Source organism: Moschus berezovskii, chromosome 19 (genome assembly GCF_049115385.1).
Source record: "Moschus berezovskii isolate FMDL1 chromosome 19, NW_MosBer_1.0, whole genome shotgun sequence".
In the NCBI taxonomy this organism is placed as follows: domain Eukaryota; kingdom Metazoa; phylum Chordata; class Mammalia; order Artiodactyla; family Moschidae; genus Moschus; species Moschus berezovskii.
The window spans coordinates 8,663,916-8,687,180 of NC_142478.1; positions in this window are offsets into that span (position 1 = coordinate 8,663,916).

Here is a 23,265-nt window from a genome sequence, read left to right on the forward strand (position 1 = left end):
AGGTGTATGGGGAGAATAACGAGGAAACTTACAGTACCATATGTAAGATAGATAGCCAATTTACTGTATGAGTCAGAGAACTCAGCCAGGGTCTCTGTGACGATCTAGAAGGGTGGGATGGGAAGGGAGATGGAAGAAAGTTTCAGGAGGGAGGGATCATGGCTGATTCTTGTTGATGTATGACAGAAAACCACAAAATTTTGTAAAGCAAATATCCTTCAATTAAAAAAATAATGTGACAAAATTTTTTTTAAAAAAAGAGTGAGTAGGTGATTTAATTTTCACTGTATACCATTTTGTACCTTTTGGCTTTTGCACCATTTAATTGAACCTACTTTTCTTTTTTTTAATTTTTGTACAATTTTAAAGGTTATTTTCCATTTACAGTTATTACAAAATATCAACTCTATTCCCCATGTTGTATAATACACCCTTGAGCCTATCTCACACCCGATGGTGTGTACTCCTCACTCCCCTACGCCTACAGTGGTAACCACTTTGCTCTCTATATCTGAGTCTGCTTCTTTTTTGTCATATGCATTAGTTTGTTGTATTTTCTAGATACCACATATCAGTGATATCATACAGTATTGGTCTTTCTCTCTCTGATTTCTTTCACTTAGTATAATGCCCTCCAAGTCCATCCATGTTGCTGCAAATGGCAACATCTTATTTTTTATGGCTGGTTAGTATTCAAATGAACCTACTTTTTAAATAATGCATTAATTCTGTTTTGATTTTAAATGCTGAAAGCAATGACTGGAGGGATTCTGAAGCTAGTGCTTAATATCCTTCAAATTAAAAGGGGCCCAGAGCAAGAGTCCAAATTAAGATTCTGGCCCAAATGATTCAAATTTGAATTCTCTTAAATTCATTTTCATTGTCACTGGTCATTTGTTTTGCATCCCAGCTTTACACTGCCTGCTGATCTGGAGATCTGAATTTCTGTTGTTCTGCTTATTGCAATCTGTAGATAAACGGACAGAGATTCAATGATTCCCAGAGCTCCTTTTATCAACTAGAGGCCCTCTTATAAAATGTGCCTGGAAAGGAAGGGAGAGAGGAAGGGAGTGAGGGAGGAAGGGAGTATGCAACAGAGACCATGGTGTGGGCCCTCAAAGCTGCGGACAGTGACTATCTGAAACTTCATGCACAAGTTTGCCAACCCCTGATTTTAGAACAACCAAAAGGGTAAATAACAACTTAGAGGTCCAGGCCCTGAAAGAAATCAGGTAACAAACTGAGAGGGTCATCAGTTAGCTGAAGTGAAGTGAAGTGAAAGTTGCTCAGTCGTGTCTGACTCTTTGTGACCCCATGGAATCCATGGAATTCTCCAGGCCAGAATAACAGAGTAGGTAGCCTTTCCCTTCTCCAGGGGATCTTCCCAACCCAGGGATTGAACCCAGGTCTCCCACATTGCAGGCGGATTCTTTACCAGCTGAGCCACAAGGGAAGTCCAAGAATACTGGAGTGGGTAGCCTCTCCCTTCTCCGGCATATCTGCCTGACTTCACTTTCACTTTCCACTGTCACACACTGGAGAAGGAAATGGCAACCCACTCCAGCGTTCTTGCCTGGAGAATCCGAGGGATGGGGGAGCCTGGTGGGCTTCCGTCTATGGGGTCACACAGAGTCGGACATGACTGAAGTGACTTAGCAGCAGCAGCAGCAGCAGGAATTGAACTGGGGTCTCCTGCATTGCAGGTGGATTCTTTATCAACTGAGCCACCAGGGAAGCCCGCCAGTTTGCTATTTTCACAATAATGCCGCATAACAAACCATCCCAAATCTCCATGGCTGAAATAGCAATAGTGTGGTTTGCCCATCTATGGGTGAGCCAGGCTCAGCTGCGGCCACTCTGCTCGTCTTGGCTGGACTCACTTGTGCATCTGTGGGGTGGGGGGTGGGCTGAGCCAACACAGGCAAGGCTAGGCTGGGGCTGTCACTCCACACTGCAGGTCTGGATCTGTACTGCTGTCTTTCCCCTTCCTTAGACCAGGAGGCTAGCCAGGATATGCTCTTCTCATGGCAGTGATAGAGCCCAAAAGTGAGTGGAAATGTGTGTGCATCTCTTAGGAGCCTCCACTGGGAACTCACGTGGCATCACGTGCTTCCCTGGCCCTGCCGCGGGTCACAGCCGAGCAGCAGGGAGCTAGTCTCCTCCCTTAGAGGAGCCGCCTCGTCTCGCGGTAAGGATGTGAACAGGAAAGAGGGGGAACTGGGGCCAGTAAGGCAAACTGAGACTCAGTTCACTTCGAACTAGACACCAGCGTGTGCCAGGCATTCTTCTGTGCCGGGGATCTATCAGCAAACAAGACTGGCTTTCCCCCTGCCCCCAGCCATCCAGGAGCTTAATTCTAGTGGGATATGGAAGGGATTTCACATTCAATGCTACCTCCTTCTTGTCTGTTTTGTGTTGTTTCACTAAGGGATGAGCCCACTGACATGTTTGCTCCTGGAGGCCAGGAATCATCTCTGCTTGGGCAGCTTTGTCCCCCAGCACCCAGCACTGGGCTTGAGGCGAGGCAAATGCTCACTAATAAATGTGGGAGGAAGGGAGGCATTTTCTCTCTCTCTTTTCTGGGAATCATTGAATCTCTGTCAATTCATCCACAGATTGCAAGGACTGAAATGACAGAAATTCAGATCTCTAGATTAGCAGACGATGCGAAGCTGGGACGCAGAACAAATGACAAGTGACAGTGTAACTGGATTTAAGAGAGTTTGAATCATCTGGGTGAGAGAGCCTGCAGATGGCAGATGCCTGCTCAGTGTAGAAAAATGGGTCATGCCTCCCAGACCAACCACCACGCAGACTCGGAGTCCTGAGAGGAGCAGAGCCTTTGTGTCGTGGGCTAATCGTGGAAGCGCGGGTCTCCCCTGACACGTGGGGGCACGAGCTCACAGCAGGATGGCGATCCAAGCTCAAGAAGGGGTGCAGTGTCAGTGAGGCTCTTGACCTTGGCCTTCCCGGGGTAGACTGAGGGCAAGGCTGAGCAGAGGGCCGGTGCCGCTGCTCCCACCATGCCTGAAGGCAAGACCTAGCCCTTGGCGCCCCCGAAGGCTGGGGACAGGAAGCCAGAGGTCCTCATCTCAATTCAGTTCTGCTTTCTGACAGAGGCTCCCTGACCTTGGTACCTTTACCTGTGAAGCAGGCATTAGGATACCCATCCTACTTAACGTCATGGGATTTTAGTGAGATTGCAAGAAAACAACAAGAGTAAAAATAAACCCAACTCACCGAAGATGGGTAGTATTTGGTCTTGAGCCAGGCAATGTTGCTCTGTGATTGGGGAGGAGATGAAAGGCATGAACCATGCAAGAGATCATTTCCAAAGTTCAAAACAAGAGACGATTCATTGAGGAAAAGAAACCTTGAGGAATGATTTTGCATATTTTGAGGTGTGAACGTTTCAGAGGCCCAACTCCTCTCGGAGGGTAGTAACTGTGGGAAGTAAATTACTGCTGAGGTTAGTTGAAGCAGAATGAGAATGAGCTCAAAACACACCTACGTCCCTTTCAAATGAAAGGGAATGGAGAGACTAAGAGAAAAGGTCAAGGCAGGTGGTGAGCAAGAGGGCAAGGAGGCCAAAGGTCAATGTTGACAAGACTGACGTGTTCTTTTTCTCAAATGGCTGTGATCTCAGACATGGGTTTGGCACAGGCAGGCAGGCCCCCCACTCGACAGCTGCCTGATCTTCCTCACCTGTCAGTGGTGGCTGCAGAGGTCCCCGTCACTGGCAAGTGTCCTGTGCGCTTCCGCTGATGGTGCCAGGGCTCTTCATGGGTCCTGGTCACTGTGATCTCAAGTCTGCCCCTTCCTCTCGCTAACCTGCAGGCACTAAGAGGAGGAGCAATGGGGGTCCGAGCAACGTGGAAACAACTTTCTATATCCATCGGCCTGAAGGCAATAGCAACAACGGCAGAATTTATGGAATCCATGAAAGCACAGAATTGGGTGGTAAAACTGCATTAGCCATCCATCTCTCTTTGTAAAGCAAATTCTCACCAACTGCCACCCCCATAACAGAGCACCGCTCTTCACCTGGACGCAACTGACACCCTAAAAAGGAAGCGCCTGGATACCTCTGAGAATTATGCAAATACAGGCAGCATTCACAATCAGGGTGATGCATCAAAGATCCAAGGATGTTTCCGGGCATGAGTTACAAGGCCTCTAAAGACAATGGCTCTTTTACAGGGTTTTAGATTATGGTGATGTTCTGTAAATCCTGCTCCAGTCACACAATAGGCCAAGAGCAATTAGAGTTAATTAAACTATCCCCATAAAGAGGTTGCTGCGCTGACACATTGATATCCCGTAAATACACTGAGCCTGCGAACATTCTCGAGGGCTTGCCTTCCACATCACCGTGGGCCCTGGACCCTCCCACCCCAGGACTGCTCACACCTGATTGTAACACCACTCAGCCAGAACCCAGCCCCAGGGCCCACCACCCGGCCCGCTGAACTACCTGGGGATCCCACTGAAATGAGATTCTGACTCGGGAAGTCTGGGGCAGGGCTTGAAATTCTGCAGGTGGATCAAGCTCCCTGGTGGTGCCGAGGCTGCTGCGCTCCAGACATCACTCAGAGAAGGAACATGGTTGTACAGAAGCCCTCCACAGTCCGAGGGGGGATGGTCCAGGTTAGGGGTAGGGAGAGCAAGTCAAGCCATCTGGTGCACTCCTAATGCTCTGGCCTTCCTGCCCTGCTTTACAGCCAGAGAACTATGGACGAGGAGAAATAAGCAAGCCATATGTCATGCAGACACCAAAGTGACCCTCAGAGTCACCCGAGATGCTGGAAGCCTCACCGTCTATGGAGAGGAGCAGAAATTAAAAAAAGAAAAAGAACCAGCCTCTGAGAAAGATGAGCCCAGCAGTATCTCCTACCCTGGGTTCTCTGTATCCTGCACCTGCCTGGTAGATGGAGCCCCCAAGGATGCCCTGGGCCACCAGTGTGATATACAGCTTTTCCAGACATGGAAGGATCGGGGACCAGGTGAGTCTCTCAGGGGCGCTGAGAACCCTTGTCCCTGGGCACAGCCTCCCTGTCTGACTTGACCCCACAGTTCACAGAGGGGACCTGGATTTAAAGGCTGGCCTAGCACGTGGCCAGCAGGGAAGGGCGGGACTGTGCAGGCAGGCAGCAGGCGTGCATGCGTGCGTGCGTGCGTGTGTGTGTGTGTGTGTGTGTGTGTGTGTGTAGAGAATGTGAGCCATGGGAGTGGCAGGCAATGAATGGGCAAAGGTCAAATATGAAAACAAAATTGGCTGAGGGGCTTCGGCAGGACTGACCGTGGTGAGGTGACGCCATGAAGAGTCAACCAGCAGGAGGAAGCAGTGCCCACTGGGGATGGGACTGAAGAGGCAGAGAGAAGAGCACAGAGAACAAGTGAAGTTAGGAGACTCAGCGCCCGTTTCTGCGAGTGGATGTGAGGTTTGTAGCAGCCCTATAAAACCGTAGGCCAGCGGTCATAAAACGGTATTATGATATTATAACGACGTGGCTGCAGAAAGCGTCAGTGACAATGTGTTGCCTGTGGCCAGTTTCCGGTTTAATTCCGCAGTGATGTGACTGAAATTAGGAGTGTGCCGTGAGGCCACAGAAAGGGGCCTGCATGTGTGCTGTTCTTAAAGTAACCTCGGAGCAATTTCCCGACCAAGGTCAAGGGGTGCAAACAGTGGGGGAGGGACTGGGGGGACATTTGCTTGGGTGGATGAGATTTTAAGTCACTGGGACTTCCCTGGTGACCCCATGGTTAAGATTTCCCCTTCCATCGCAGGGTGTGAGGGTTCAATCCCTGGTAGGAGAGCTAAGATCCCACGTGCCTTGGAGTCAAAAAACCAAATGATAAAATAAAAGCAATATTGTAACAAATTCAATAAATATTTTTAAATGGTCCACATCAAAAAAAAAAAAATCTAAAAATAAAACCCTCATAAGAGCTGTGAGGGGAGAGCCTCCCAGGAATACCTCCTTTACACAGAGAGCTCTTAGATTCCTTAGAGACTGGAGTCCTCTGACCAAGAAATTCGCCCTTGCATCTGTGGCTTTTCCTTTTTCTTCTCTCTGACACCCTTCCTCTGTAGCATTTTCAGTGCAACTCCAGCCAAGTCTGTTATTTATAAAGCAGGAGCAATTTTACCACAGGGCGTGGTGTTTAATTTGAAGAGACGTCCAAGAGTGAGGGGCAGATGGCTGAGCCAGCCGAGCCTCTCGGTGACCTTGATGGGACACCCAAGCCCGCAGGTTCATCCTGAACTTCCTCCAACAGATCCTGAGTTGATCAAGCTCTGGGGAAGAAAGGATGAATTGATAATCCAGGTGCCTGCTTGTTAATTTCTAGTGGATCTATGGATAGCTTCTGAATGAGACCAGTTCAGATGATCCATTCTAGAAAATTGTTCAAGTCAAGAGACTTGCAATATATATCATGAAATCACATGGACTTCGAGGGTCTCAAGTCTTTTGGGGGGACATAATTCAACCTGTGGGCTTCTCAGTGGGCGCCAGTGGTAAAGAATTCCACCTGCCGACGCAGGGGACACAAGAGACTCGGGTTCAACCCCTGGGTTGGGAGGATCCCCTGAAGTAGGAAATAGCAACCAATTTCCAGTATTTATTCTTGCCTGGAAAATTCCATGGACAGAGGAGACTAGCTGGCTACAGTCCATGGAGCGACAGAGAGTCAGACAAGATCAAGTGACTAAGCAGTGATTCGACCTATAACTGTAGTGAGACCACACTGTGGTCCCATTAAACGTGAAGCATCGATTCAGTTAGGAAAGGCTGAAGGCAAAAGAAGGGGCAGCAGAGAATGGGATGGTTACATAGCAAGCTCAGCGGGACATGAATCTGAGCAAACTCGAGGAGTTAGTGGAGGACAGAGGAGCCTGGAATGCTGCAGTCCGTGGGGTCACAAAGAGTCAGAGACGACTTAGCAACTAAACAAAAACAACAGTTCAGTATCTAGTATTAGCTACCATGGAGGCAGGTTTTGAGGTCACCAGGAGTAAGGACCTTTCCTGCCCTCAAAGGTCCCACTGTCTATAACAGACGTATGTATGAGTAATTTACTGGGCGTTCTCCACTCACGCAAGAAAGAAGTTTAAAACATTGAATATATTGATGTTCTGCCCCGACCAGTGGAACTAAAGCCCGGGGATGGGGCCAGCAGTATTTGTATTTTTAATAGTTCCCCAGGTATGATGGTCAATTTTATGTATTGACATGACTGCGCCGCAGGGTACCTGGATATTTGGTCAAACATCATTCTGGTGTTTCTGTGAGGGTTGAAGGTCTGAATAAAACAAAAATTCTGACCCTCTCCTGAATAAGAGATAATTCCTCCAGCCTGGTTCCTCATGCTAGGACATTTTTTTCCCCCTGTCTTTAAACTTGAACTGAAACATCAGCTCTTTCCCAATCTTGAGTCTGCTGGCCTTTGGACCTGAACCACACCATTGGCACTCCTGTGTCTCCAGCTTGCTGACAACGATGATTCAGACTTGTCAGCCCTTGTAACCCTGTGAGTGAACGTCTTGTTTTATGTGTGTGTATGTATGTGTGTATATATATGTGTGTGTGTGTGTATAGATCATTTGGAGAACCAGGTGATCTTAATATGCAACCAGCATTAAGAGACACTTACCTGTAAATAACAAGACAAGGGAATAATTGATTCTGCCTGGGGAGGAGACTTCACAAAAGCTATCAAATTTGAGCTGGGCCAGAAAGAATGAGCAGTATTTGCCTTGCCAAGCAGATGGGGTTAGAGGAAAGAGTTTCAGCAAAGGAAGCAAAGAAGAGAGGGTTGAAAGGAGGAGGAGTAACTGGAGATGAAGCTAAAATGGAAGAGTTGGGAGGGACCTGATTCCGACCTGCTGCAAATATCAGCAGCATGACTCAGTAAATCAGAGAATATTGAAACAAGTGATGTGCTGATTCTGCATTTTAGGAAGACAAATCTGAAAACGATGTAAAAGAGACTGAAAGTGAGGGGACCCAGTTAAGACATCAGTGTAAAAGCCTGCTATGGACTGAATGTTTGTGTCTCCTCCAAATTCATATCTTGAAACCCTATCCCCCAAATGGTGATATTAGGAGGGGGGCCTTTGGGAGATAATTAGGTTTCCATGAGTTCACGATGCTATTGAGCTCAGTCTGGCTCCTCAACACAAAAATCCATACCTGAGAGGCAGTTGTTGGTAAAAGGAAAGTTGCTTTTAATTAGAATGCTGGCAATCTAGGGAGAAGATGGACTCGTGTTCCCCAAAAACAAACTCCCAGGATTCTGCTCAGCCAGGAAAATTTTAAAGGGAAAGGGGAACTAATTTTAGTTAATCACTGAGATAGGGGGTCAGACTGGTTGCCATTTCTCACTGCATGTAGACTCATCAATTTCTTGTGATCTTTCTTTAGATGTTATTGTGTTCACATGGTTTGCAGGATTACTGAAGGGAGAAATTAGGGAAGAGATCCGGTCATCTGTTAATTACTTATTCTTTGTTTCTACTAATTGATCTATGGAAAGATCCAACAGGTTAGACAAGGTATTGTGTGATCAAAAGATTTGAAAGGTGTATTAGGGACAGAGATGAGTAGAACATGGGGGTGCCTGGTTTAAGATTAGTTACAATATAGCTCTGCTAAAGTGACAAGACAAAGGAGTTTTCTGCTGAGGGTGGTCTCTCGCAACAACGAGGGTAGAGCCCCTCTGGCTGAACTAGTGCCCTTGTAAGTAGAGGAAGACACACCAGAACACTTGCTCTCTACCATGTTCAGATACAGCAAGAAGGCAGGTAAGACAGGAAGGGGGCTTTCAAAAAGGGCCAAATCTGGGGCACCTTCGCCTTGGACCTCCTAACCTGTAAAACTATGAGAAATAAATGCCTGTTGTTCCAACCACCCAAACTTTGGTACTTTTTTATAGCAGCCCAAACTAAGAAAAATTCCAAGCAAGATACGGCATGACCCCAGACTAGAGAAAAAGAGGTGTTTTTTTGGGTTTTTTTGTTGCATGTTTCAGAGCTAGTCAATGGGATGATAAAGACAGAGAACTCCAGTGTTTACCCTAAAACTGAGTAAGAGTGTGCAAGAAGGGATAAACTTAGAATTCAGAAAATATTGAAGAAAATGGAGGTAGGAACATCTACCCTTCCCCTGTAGTCAAAAGGAAGGACTTAATATTTGCTAAATAATAATCTAATATAAAACAAAAGAGACAATTATCCAGTAAGTAGAGGGAAATCAGAGAAGAGATACCCTTGGTTATCCCTGGGGTAAGTAATGAATTATCCAAAACATTACCTTTCATTTTAAATCAACAATGAATATATAATGAAACAGGAAGGAAAATTAGCATACATTTTAAAGATTAAAAGGAGAATGCCAGGAAATGTGTTTGCTGGTACGTTTAGAACTAAAAATGATTTAGGTCCTGCATTCTTTTCCTCTGCCATAAGAGGTGCTGTGTTGGGAGAGTCTGAGCTGGTTCTTGAAGATATCAGACCCATTTCTGAGAAAGTGCTCAGAAAATTCAGCTGAGCAAACTACCGCTTGCATCTAATTTCCAACCTAGGGATTTAGAGCAATCACGGTAGTCCAGTGACTTTTTTTTTTTTTTTTTTTTAAGAAAAGTAAAGTCTAGGAGGAAATTTGGCATTTAGCAAAATTCGTGAATCTTGCTGCTTCCCAGGATTTCTTTCATTTCTTTAGAGACAGATTATTCAGTTTCACAAAACACTTTCTTCTATTTAAAGCCTATAAAGCAAAAGAAACACCTTTCCATCGGCTGAAGTGAATTCAAATAAGGAGCTGTCTGGTCGTCCCATCAAGGCTCTCCATTGACTCTTTGATCAGTCACGACCTGGCATACTTTGTCTAAAAATACAGCAAAACCTCATTTTCTGAGGCCTGCTCCTTGAAAATTGGTATCTACCTTTTCAAAGTTTCCTTTCATTATAAAGCAAGTGTGGTTCCTTATCTTGCCCCTTCTTTAGGAGAGAGCCCAGAACATTCAGACAGCCCTTGTGGATGGTGTGATCATTCAGATCACTGTGTCCTCACTGGCTGGGGCTCAATGACTCTAAGATTCTGGAGTCTCTAAAAGGACTGCTACAATGGATGCTGTCTCACCTCTCCTGACAGTTCATTACATTGATGGGCCTATAGAACATCCCTCCTCATGTGCCCATGTCCTGGAATTCATACCCTGTCTACTCCCCTCCAACTGAATCTGGGCGAAACCTGCGGCTTGCTTTCATCAAGAGAATATGGCAGAAGAGGTGCTGTTCTGTTTCAGAACCAAGCCTTACAAAGGCCTGGCAACTCCCATTTCTGCATCCCGGGAGGCCTGAGGTGCTAGGTAAGATGTCTGGCTTCTCTGCTGGAGGGTTCATTTGGAAAACATGAGGTCCTGAGCTCTCAAGGAGAGGAAGAAAGAAAAAGAGAGAAACCCAGCCATTCCAGCATCCCAACTGAGCCAACCCAGAGCTGCCTGGCTAGCTCAATAAAGTCTCATGAGGACAGCAAAAGAAGCACCCAGTTGAATACAGCCTAACGGCAAAATCATAAACAAGTAAAGTGATTGATGTTCTTAATCATAAGTTGCACGGGGGAGGGCAGTTCGTCGTATAGGACTAGATAACCAAAAAACAAATATAACTATGATTCTATAAAACAGAGGTTGGCAAGGATCTGACCCTTTTCCTTATAGAGGTGATAAAAGTTAGAATTGCTAATTTTCCCAACATATTAATCTTGTCTTTTTATTCTGCATTTTTGATGCTGACCACAGAAAGACTGCCCCTCCCCGGAATAGCCAATTCTTAAGCCTGGCAGGCTGCAGTCCGTAGGGTCGCTGAGGGTCGGACACGACTGAGCGACTTCGCTTTCACTTTTCACTTTCACACATTGGAGAAGGAAATGGCAGCCGGCTCCGGTGTTCTTGCCTGGAGAATCCCAGGGACGGGGAAGCCTGGTGGGCTTCCGTCTATGGAGTCACACAGAGTCGGACACGACTGAAGTGACTTAGCAGCAGCAGCAGCAGCAGCAGCAGGGATTATAAAGGGCTCCACACCTTTCGTATAGAAACCAACTAATCCAGAGCCCATACTCCCAACCATCTCCTTTAGAGGTTGCTCATACTCAGGGCTCATGCACTGGGCCACTATACACCTGCCCTAATCACACTAGAGCCAAGAATTAGAAAACTAGGGGCAGCCGCTATGCCTCAGAGCCCACTGAAATCATTCAAACTACCCAATTCTAAGTGGAACTACCCTACTTCACCAATTCTTTCATGCATACCAGAAAAGACTCTTGTCCAAGTTTTCCCCTTCTCCTTCCTGACTAACTCTGGTGCCTCCCCAAGCAGCCCCTGAAGCATGGCATGTTCCCTCCCCTAGGAACATGTGAGTACAACAGACTATTTTCAATGGCAATCATAGCCTAATCTATCGGCCTTGCTGCAACTAAATAATAAAACCTATATAATAGGGCAGAGGCTTGTGAGTATAGGTGAGAGGATAAATATGGCCAGTGTAGCTCTCATAGGAAGCAAAAATGGATAAAGCAGAGGTGATTGCAAAGGACCACCCTGTCACACTGTGCCACAGAAAACAGTAGTATTTTTGAAGGCTCCTCGTTAATCTTCAAGATAAGTCTAGAAGGTGGGTTTTACTGTTTCCTTTACCAGAAGTGAAAATCAAAGCTTAGATTAAATAATATGCCACAAGTGAAGTGGCAGAACTAGGAGTCCAATTCAGTCTTGCTGGATTTGAAGGCCAGAACTATTCTACTATGATTTCCCCAGTGACTCAGTAGTAAAGAATCCACCTGCAATGCAGGCAATGCACAGAAGTGGGTTCAATCCCTGGGTCAGGAAGATCCCCCTGGAGAAGGAGATGGCAACCCACTCCAGTACTCTTGCCTGGGAAATTCCATGGACAGAGGAACCTGGAGGGCTACAGTCCATGGGGTCAGAAAAGAGTTGGACACCACTTAGCGACTAAACAACAACATTCTCCTACGCTGTCCTAACAATCTTCACCAAGGGTTGTCATAGTTTACCAAGCTTTCCTATATATGACTTAGTAGGTTTATCATACTGAATTTTTGAACAAATGAGTTTTATCTTCTTTAATTACCTTTTTCAGATTATAAAAGAATAACTCATTGACAATTTGAAATGTAAGGAAGAAATTTTAAATCATTCCTACAAGCACTCAGAGATAGCCACTGTTAACATTTTGGTGTATGTCCTGATCTTTTTCCATACCTATATTGTATGTTTTCCAAAATTTATATTAAACTCACTGTATCTTGTAACCTATCTTCATTTTAAGCAAAAATGTATTGTGAGCATTTTACCGTGTCATTAATTATTCTCCTAAAATAGGAATTTTAAATGGCTAATTTCTAGTTTTCTAGTTTATAATCACCCATTTATATATAATACCCATTTATTAATAAATACCCATTCACTAATCCTCCATTATGTGAATTATTTCATTTTTTCAGTATTTATTTGTTTATTTGGCTGCACCACGTCTTAGTTAATACCATGCAAACTCTTAGTTGCAGCGTGTGGGATCTAGTTCCTTGACCAGGGATCAAACCTGGATCTCCTGCATTGGGAGCACAGAGTCTTAGCCCCTGGACCATGAGGGTAGTCCCTGTGAATTATTGCTAATACTTTTTTATGAAAATGCTCTGATTAATATCCTCGTATATTAGTCATAAATTTTATGAACACCTCTGATATCTTAGAATAAATTCCTAGATGTAAATTGCTGAGTCAAAGAATATGCACATTTTTAAAACTTCTGAGACTTAAAAAATTTTATTGAAGTATAGTTGATGACAATATTACATAAGTTACAGGTGTACAACATAGTGATTCATAATCTTCAAATGCTATATTCCATTAACAGATACTGCAAAATGCTGGCTTTACCCCTGTGCTATACAATGACATCCTTCTCACTGCTTTACACATGGCAATCTGTAGTTCTTTATCCCGCACGCCCACCTTTGCCCGTCCCCCACCTCTCCCTGCTGTTTACCATCACTTTTTTGCTATGTCTGTAACTTTTGACACTCATTTGTCAAATTTTTCTGCAAAAATTTCCCACTTATCACAGAGCCCTTTGTGAATTTTTTTGTTTATGTTTTGGGTTTGTTTTTTAAATAAACCTTTAGCCAGACCCTTCAAGGAAAAAAAAAAATGGAGAGGACCTAAATCAATAAAACTATAAATAAGTATATATACTCATTTTTCAGACTCTCTTTCCCTGTGCTATATAGTACATTCTTGTTAGTTACCTACTTTATATATACTGCATGCTAGTTCCATCTCCTAATTGGCTACCCCCTTTGGTATCCATGTTTGTTTTCTGCATCTGTGAGTCTCCTTCTGTTTTGAGAATAAGTTTATTTGCATCTTTTGTTTTTAGGTTCCACATATAAGCAATATCATGCAATATTTGTTTTCCTTGCGTGGCCTATTTCATTTAGTATGATAATCTCTAATGGAGCCGTGTTACATGTGGCAATATTTCATTCTGTACTATGGCTGAGTAGTATTCCATGGTGTGTATATACTACATCGTCTTTAGCCGTTCTTCTGTCAGTGGAGACTGAAGTCGCTTTCCTGTCTTGACTATTGTAAACAGTACTGTGTATCTTTTCAGATTATAGTTTTCTCCAGATGTATGCTCAGGAATGGGACTGCAGGATCATATGTTAATTCTATTTTTAGTTTTTTTAAGGAACCTCTATACTATCCTCCTTAGTGACTCTACCCAATTTACTTTCCAATCAAGAGTATGGGATGACTGCTTTTCCTCTACACCCTCTCCAAGCGTAGACTTTTTGATGATGGACTTTCTGACCTAAGTGAATTGATATCTCATTGTAGTTTTTATTTGCGTTTCTCTAATAATTAGTGATGCTAAATGAGCATTTTTTTATGTGCCTGTTGGCCATTTGTATGTCTTCTTTGGAGAAATGTCTATTTAGATATTCTGCTTATTTTCTAATTGCTGTTTTTTTAAATTTAAATATGGAGCTGTATGAGTTATTTGTGTATTTTGAAAATAAATCCCTGCCAGTCTTATCCTTTTCTCTCACTCTGTAGGTTGTCTTTTGTTTTATATATAGTTTCCTTTGCTGAACAAAGTCTTTTGAATTTAATTGGGTCTCATTTGTTTATTTTTGTTTTTATCTCCATTACTCTAGGAGACAGCAAAAAGATATTGATGTAATTTACGTCAAATAGTGTTCTGCCTGTTTTCCTCGAGGAGTTTTATAGTATCCAGTCTTACATTTAGGTCTTTAATCTACTTGGACTTTATTTTTGTATATGGTGTTAGAGAATGTTCTAATCTCATTCTTTCACATGTAGCTATCCAGTTTTCCCAACGCCACTTATTGAATAGATTTTCTTTTCTCCATTGTACATTCCTGCTTCTTTGTGTGGATTAATTGGCCATAGATACGTGGGTTGATTTCTGGGCTTTCCATCCTGTTACACTGATCTACTTGTCTGTTATTGTGCCAGCGCCACACTGTCTCGATTATTCTAGCTTTGTAGTACAGTCTGAAGCCAAGGAGCCTGAATCCTCCAGCTCCATTATTTTTTCTCAAGATTGTTTTGGCTTTTCGGGGTCTTTTGTGTTTCCACACAAGTTTTAAAAAAGTTTGTTCTAGTTCTGTGGAAAATGCCAATGGTAATTTCATAGAGATTGCATTGAATCTGTTGATTGTCTTGGACAGTATAGTCAATTTAACAATGATGACTCTTCCAATCCAAGAACATGGTACATCTTTCCATTGGTTTTTGTGGTCTTCAGTTTCTTTCATCAGCACCTTATAGTTTTCAGAGTACAGGTTTTTGCCTCCTTAGGTAGGTTTATTCCTAGGTATTTTTTTTCAATGTGATGATAAATGGGATTATTAATTTCTCTTTCTGATATTTGGTTGTTAGTGTATAGAAATGCAATAGATTTCTGTGTATTAATTTTGTATCCTACAACTTTATTCAATTCATTGATGAACTCTAGTGGTTTTCTAGAAGTGTCTTTAGGATTTTTCTATACATAGTACCATGTTATTTGCAAACAGTGACATTTTTACTTCATTCAAAATTGGATCCCTTTTACTTATTTATTTTTCTTCTCTGATTACTGTGGCTAGGATTACCAAAACTATGTCTAATAAAAGTTGTGAGAGTGGACATCCTTGTCTTGTTCCTGATCCTGCAGGAAGTGCTTTCAGCTTTTCACCATTAAGTATGATTTTAGTTGTGGGTTTTTCACATGGCCTTTATTATGTTGAGGAATGTTTCCTTTGTGTTCATTTTATGAAGAGCTCTTTTTTATTATAAAAGGATGTTGAATTTTATCATTTTTCTGCATCTATTGAGATAATCATGTTTTTTTATTGTTCAGTTGATTGATGTGATTGTTTGATTTTGTGGATATTGAAAAATCTTTTCATTCCTAGGATAAATCCCACTTGGCCATGGTGTTTGCATCCTTTTAATGTATTGTTGTTGAATTTGGTTTGTTAATATTTGTTGAGAATTTTTGCACCTATGTTCATCAGTGATGCTGTCCTATAATTTTCTTTTTTGTAGTATCTTTGTCTGGTTTTGGTATCAGAGTGATGGTGGTTGTCTCATAGAATTAGTTTGGAAGTGTTTCTTCCTCTGCAATTTTTTGGAATAGTTTCAGAAGAATAGCTGTTAACTAGAATCTAAATGTTTGGTGGAATTTGCCTGTGAAGTCATCTGCTCTTGAACTTTTGTTGGGAGTTTTAAAACCACAGATTCAATGAAAGTATTAAAAGTGCTTGAAACTAGTCTGTTCATAGTTTCTATTTCTTCCTGGCTCAGACTTGGGAGATTGTATCTTTCAAAGAATTTATCCATTTCATCTAGGTTTTTCCTTGCTTTGGCCTTGAAATAGTCTTTTATGGTAGTTTGTATTTCTGTGGGGTAAACTGTAACTTCTTTTTCGTTTCTAGTTTTATTAATTTGGGCCCTCTTCATTTTTTTCTTGATGAGTCTGGCTAAAGATCTATTAATTTTGCTTATCTTTTCAAAGAAGCAGCTTTTAGTTTCATGGATCTTTTCTATTGTTTTCTTCATCTGTTTCATTTCTTTCTGCTCTAATCTTTGTAATTTCTTTCCCTCTACCAACTTTAGGTTTTGTTTGTTCTTCTTTCTCTAGGTGCTTTAAGTACAAGGTTAGGTCGTTCATTTGAGGTTTTCCTTGTTTCCTGAGGTAAGCTGTATCACTATAAACTTCTCTCTTAGAACTACTTTTGCTGCATCCCACAGGTTTTGGATCATGATGTTTTCATTTTCACTTGTCTCTAGATTTTTTAAAATTTTCTCTTTGAAAATTTAATTTAATTTTCCATTGGTTGCTTGGTAGCATATTGTTTAGCCTCTACATGATTGTGTCTTTTGCAGTATTTTTCTTATAGTTGATTTCTAATCTGATAGCAGTATTTTTGGAAAAGATGCTTAAAATGATTTCAGTTTTCTTAAATTTACCAAGCCCTCTTTTATGACCTGGCATGTTATTTATCCTGGAGAATGTTCCATGGGCACTCAAAAAGAATGTATATTCTGCTATTTTTCAATGGGATGCTCTATAAGTATCAATTGAGTCCATCAGTCTAATGTGTCATTTAAGGCCCATGTTCCTTACTGATTTTCTGTCTGGATGATCTGTGCATTGACATAAGTAGAGTTTAAAGTCTCCCACTGTCACTGTGTTACTGTCAGTTTCTCCTTTATGTCTGTTAACATTTCCCTTATATGTTAAGGTGCTCCTATGTTGGGTGCATAAAAATTTGCAGTTGCTCTATCTTCTTCTAGGCTGGATCCCTTGATTATTATGTAGTGTCCGTCTTTGTCTCTTGTAGCAATCAGTGTTTTAAAGTCTATTTTGTCTGATTTAAGTATTGCCACTCCAGCTTTGTTTTGATTTTCATTTTCACGGAATGCTTTTTTCTACCCCTTCACTTTCAGTCTGTATGTGTCTCCAGACCTGAAGCAGATCTCTCGTAGACAGCGTCGATACAGGCCTTGTTTTTGTATCCATTCAGCCAGTCTATGTCTTTTGACTGGCACATTTAATCCCTTTACATTTAAGGTAATCATTGATATGTCTTCTTATTGCCATTTTACTGTTTTGGATTTGTTTTTAGATTTTTTTTTCCTTTTCTATTTTTTCTCTTCTCTTTGATGACAATCTTGGTGTTCTGTTTCCATTCATTTTCTTTTTTTGGCCACATCATGTGACATGCAGGACCTTAGTTCCCCAACCAGGGATCAAAACTTGCTCCCTGTGGTGGAAGCGTGAAGTCTTAACCCCTAGACCACCAGGGAAGTCCCTCTTTTTTCATTTTTGAGTGTATATCTATTATAGATTTTTGGTTTGTGATTACCAAGAGGCTTTGGTAAAGCAATATATATATATATATATATACACTACTATATTTTATATATATACTACTATATTTTACATATATACTACTCTATTTTATATAGTATTAGATTTTAAGTTGTTGATATCTGAATTTCAAATGCATTTAAAACATCCTGCATTTTTACTCTCCTCCTCTTTACTGATTTCGCTATCATATTTATATGTGGATGATTTCGTATCTTTACTGTACATTTGCCATTCCCAACAAGCTTTCCTTCCCATTTGGTAGTTTTCCTTTTTCTAGTAGTGGCCTTTTCTGCTTACAGGGATTCCTTTAGGATTTGTTGTAAAGGTGGCTTGGAGGTCCTGAATTCTTTTAGTTTTTGCTTTTCTGTAAAGCTTTTGATTTCCTCATCAAATCTGAAATACAAGCTTTGCTGGGTATTCTTGGTTGTATTCCCTCCCATCACTACCTTCTGGCCTGCAGAGTTCCTGCTGAAAAATCAGCTGATAGTGTTATGGGGATTCCCTTATATGTTATTTATTGTTTTTCCCTTGTTGCTTTTAATATTTTCTCTTGGTCTTTAATTTCTGTCAGTTTGACTCCTGTGTGTCTTGGTGTGTTTTCCCTTGAGTTGACCCTGTACAGGACTCTGTGCTTCCTGAACTTGGGTGACTGTTTCCTTTTCCATGTTAGGGAAATTTTCACATGACTACCTGTAATGTTTAAATGACAGGTTTCTGTGTGTCCCACAAACATATTCAAATATACTGTGAATATTTATATTCAATATAAATATTTATATTCAATATTTATATTCAATTTATATTCAATATTTATACTGAACCTGTGTACAGTAAGTCTGGAGAGAGAAAGCCAACAAGCAGTGCAATGCATAGATTTCAGTAAAGCGAGAGTGTCTGAAAGCGGTATAATTGTATCTGACTGTAAAGAACTGGAGCAGTGCAGACTCCCAAACTGCAAATAGGGGGCTGAATTGCTCGCCTGCATGTCTAGGCAAAGCAAAGAACTACTTACCTGGTGTGATTAAAGTGTCCCCCAAACAGCTTCCTGCTTCCAAATGCCACCTCCCACCAGCCTTTTGTTGTATACCGTGAATTCTAAGCAGTGACACCTTTGGCTTCAAGCTGAAAGGTGCCTGTTAAGATGCAAATAGACAGAGCTGGAAAGGCTAGCATCTTAAACCATTAGGAGTATTAACAAGTTAGCTTATCAGGTAGCTGGGGTCACCTAGAGAGGCCCCAAGATACTGAGACCTGAGTATGCAGTGTTATACAGAGGGCAAAGTCAGGGTACAGTGGGTAGAGGAAATGTCCTGGATGGTTTGGAGGCAGAGGATGGCTCTGGTGGCCAAAGGGACAACATAGGGTGATGTTTGAGGTGGTGAGAGGCTTCAAGAGCAGTGTTCATTGGGGCTAGGCAAGTCATTGGACATGTTGGATCATTGGACTAAGATCTAGAGTCCCATTCCTTGCTGGTCTCTTAACACGCTGGTGCAGAGCAGAGATCACATCTATGGCTTTTACTTGGTGCCACTCACAGATCTTCTAGCAAACACATTATCCAGTGGGCATTCAACTTACCTCTTCCTTCTCCAGGTGTATCTGCCCTATCACATCCATTAACAAGGCCCTGGTTCTATCAGGGGCAACTTGGAGGAGATTCTCCTGTGTTGAAGGAAGGCACTAAATAGCCTCTTAACTGGCACAGTGTTATCAGTATTATTATGACTTTTTCTTCACTGTCTCTGGATTATGGTAATTTTTTTAGTCATGTATTTTAATCAGAGTTGAAGTCTCTGAGCTGCTGACAGCTCAAGAGAGCAGTAACTGCTCTAAGATTGACTTCACACTGTCACGAAATCATAACACAAGGAGAAAACTGGAGATCCTCACAAGCCTCCTCCTGCCAATTAAAACCAAAGCACCTTTCTAAACAGCGGGCTTCTTTTACAGGCTCCACACAAAAGGGAGGAAGGCACAGGGCAACTACCTCCCCCAACTCCTCCTCCCTGCAAAGTTCAACCCAGGGAAACACTGATCCTGGCAAGGGCGGTCCTAGAAGCAGACAGTGCAATTTCACTAATGGTAACTACAGGAAGCTAGAAATCATGGCTTTGACGTGCTGAGGCTCTTACACAGCATCAGGCTCTGTTGAGTTCTGGCCTGGTAGGGCCTCCTCCCAGATGTTGTTCACGATCACTCATCTGAACGGCCACCGTGGACCAGAGTGAATGGGGTAGCCGTCCTTTTTGGAGGTGATGAGACAGAGGCAGCCAGACCCCTGGTCTTGCCTTCTTGTCATCATGTATGCGGAAATCCCCTCCTGACCAAATGCAATGCGGACTGCAAGGCACCTAGCATCAGGGCATGTATTAGGCAGAGATCACTACATCTTTTTTCTGTCACCAATCTAGACAAAACTTAGATCTTGCTCTGCTCTTCTTAGGTCCTATTTTCTCCACATGTAACCTCGTTCTCTTTGCTAGGACCGCCATTCTTAGAACCCAGTGACCATGATCTAACTTAGGTTTGTCCTTTACGCCTAGCCAAACCTTCATTTGCCCGAGGTCCTGTTCTCAAGTAACTATCTTGGAGAGTTGACCTGAAGACATTAGGCAGGATAAGGTAAGTGATGCTGCAGTAATTAACAATCCCAAAATTTCAGTGGCCAAAACAAGGGTTTTTCAATCCTGTTGCCCATCCACCACAGGTTGCTAAAGGACTCTGCTCCACTGAGTGGAGTGACCCAGGCCACCGTCTCAAAAGTTGAAATCATCACGAAAGGAAAGAAGGCTCTAAAGTCTTTTCCTAGCAATTAAGTGCACTGGTTCAAAAATTGTAAATTTTACTTCTACTCTCAAGTCATTGACCGGAATTAACCATATTTCTCCACCCAACCAGAAAGGAGGCAGGAAGTACAATCTTTCTCTGTGTATCTGAAGTATAGAAATATTTGGTGCATTGCATAAATGATTAACACACCAATTCATGACTGATCACTAAGAAAGAAAGTGAAGATTCACAAAGAGTTACCTCTCCCACTGATACTCACTGGTACAATGATGCTTATGATGATCAGATCTCCAGTGCGGGACATGGGCAATCAGATCGTGGGAACAAGGGAAACCTCTCAATTCAGACTTCATCCTTGTGTGATTTGCCTTTTTGTCATCATATGTGCAGAAGTCCTCTCCTGACCAATCGGGACCAGCTACAAGGCATCTAGTCTTAGGGTATGTGCTAGTTCTCAGAGTGGTTTGCCAGAGTGAATCAAAAATCCTATGAACATCTGATGATGATGAAAAAGGATGTGGTGAGAACTTGAGGCGATCAGGATAGGAAGAATTGAAAGCCACGCAGGAATCTGAAAGGGATCGTGGCATGATGAAAATGTAACTGCATGAGTGCTAAGTCACTTTAGTCACGTCCAACTCTGTGCAACCCCACGGACTGTAGCCTGCCAGGCTCCTCTGTCCATGAGATTCTCCAGGCAAGAAAACTGGAGTGGGTTGCTGTGGCCTCTTTAGGATCCCTCCTAGGGATCGAACTCATGTCTCTTATGTCTCCTCCATTGGCAGACAGGTTCTTACCACTAACACCATCTGGGAAGCCCACAAAATGTACTCGGACAAGGATAATTTTTGCTTCTGGCTGCTTGTTTTCTGGAAGCAAGAAAACAAAAATGCCAGTATGAAAATTATAACTGGAGTCTAACGTGAAGCAGCTGGAGAAGCGTTGGGAAGAAAGTGATACGTGATCTCAGAATCTGAGGCTCTGGTGGAGGACTCATGGACATGGTGAGATGGTGGTGTGGGGAGACACAGACCCTTGCTGTTCCTGGATCCAGGAGAACAGCTGACACCAGCAGGAACTCCAGGCAAGGGCAGCAAGAAATCAAGTCTCAGTAAACAGAAGGGCAGCAAAATAATGCTCTTGTGCCCCAGCAAATGCTATCTATGTGCCCAGGGCAAAGCCAGCCAAGGCAAAAGCAAACCCAAGTACGATCCATGGGGTGGTGTTAAGAACTTCTTATCAGGACAGGAGCGGGCAGGGCGGCAACAACAGAGATGTCTGTGCACCCAGGCAGCAGCTCCCGGAAAGCAGACCTGTGGGGTGGCACCACATCCTACCTGGGAGCCAGTTCTGTGGGCTCTTCCTTCAGCACGTGGTTGAAAGGAGAGTGCATGTTACCACCTCTGCCTGCCATCTTCCGTCAAGCCACTTTACTCTGATGCCTGGATTTTTGTAGCTGTAGCTTCCTAAGCGATCTCTTATTTAAACTCTTGCCTCCTGGGTGTCTATTTTCTATGAAACATCCAGAATAATCCTCTTGAATAATCATTTCTCTGCTCAGTGAAAACTCCTTGTTCTTCCCAATCCACTCAGAGGATGCTGAGGCTTTCCTCTGCCTTAGAAAGGCCCGTAGGATACAGTCCTCTGAATCTTGTGGTACCTCATCCCCCACCACCCCTTCCTCAACCATTCAGCTTTAGTTACACCAGCATCGTTGCTTCTCTGCCAAGCCTTCCATCTCGGGACCTTTGCACAGACTCTCCTCTCTGCCTGGAAGGCCCTTCTCTCAGTGATCTGCATCAGGACAGGCTCCCGGGCCTCCTTGAGAGTCTCTGCTCAAATACCACCATATCAGTGAGATCTAATCTAGTATTCTTGCCTGGAGAAATCCACGGACAGAGGAGCCTGGTGGGCTACAGTCCATGGGGGTCACAAAGAGCTGGACACGACTGAGTGACTAACACTATAGCTATTTAAAACAGCAACCTTGTTCCCAGCCCCTAAAGCCCTATCCCCCTCAGCTATCTTTCTTTAACCAATGCTGTGTGAAATGACTCATTACATGTAACATATTTTATATTCTACTTGCTTAACTCCAGTGTAAGTAAGCACTAAGATGGCAGGAGAGTTTCTTGCCTGATTTGTTTACTGCTGGAAGCTCAGCATCTAGAACATGGCCTGCCACACAGTATGAGCGCCATAAGCATGTTAACTGAATAGAATGAAATTTATCCCAATCTTACCACCACACAGATTTAACATCAATGCCACATTCAAGAGACAGACATTTCTTTCTGTTGAAATGCCCTGTGAGGATTTGGAACCTCCGCCTCCTCCTACCTGTATTGGCTGCCATGGATACACGTTTCTTAAAGGGGTCAAGGATGGAACAGATGCTTTACATTAGCTTTTATGTCCTCCATAAAATTAACAACAAGCAAACCCCGAGGAATGGAGCTATAATTCTGTCTTGCAAGTCTGATCCGACACAGAGTGTAAGAGCTTGGCTCTTGAGGCTAAAAGCTGTTTCCAGAAACCTTCAATGAAACATTACCTCTGTAATTCATTACTGTCATTTGCTTTATGTATGTTTACAGATAGAGCCCCCCCAAAATCACACAGCAAAACCAAAGCAAAGAAGAAAAGAAAACCTAGTGGTTTTCATGTTTAAATTACAATCATTATGTAAGATACAATATTTTGCCACCCTACAGCACTTCTAGACTAAATATAAAATATGCTTCACAGCAAGGTAAACATAATACAATAGCTTTTTAAAAGAATGAATATCACCTAGCTCTGTCTTCAGGGATGTTATTCTCAATAGCAATATCAATTCAGAAAGAAAAGTCAAGAGAATAATGACAGCTTCTTAGTCAATAGGACTCACGGATGTGAACAAGGTCAGCAAAAGCACTAGATGAGATCCTTGAAAGGCCTCTGAAGTTATTGTTCAACTATACAACCAAACACAATCCAATAAACCTTCATCATTTATA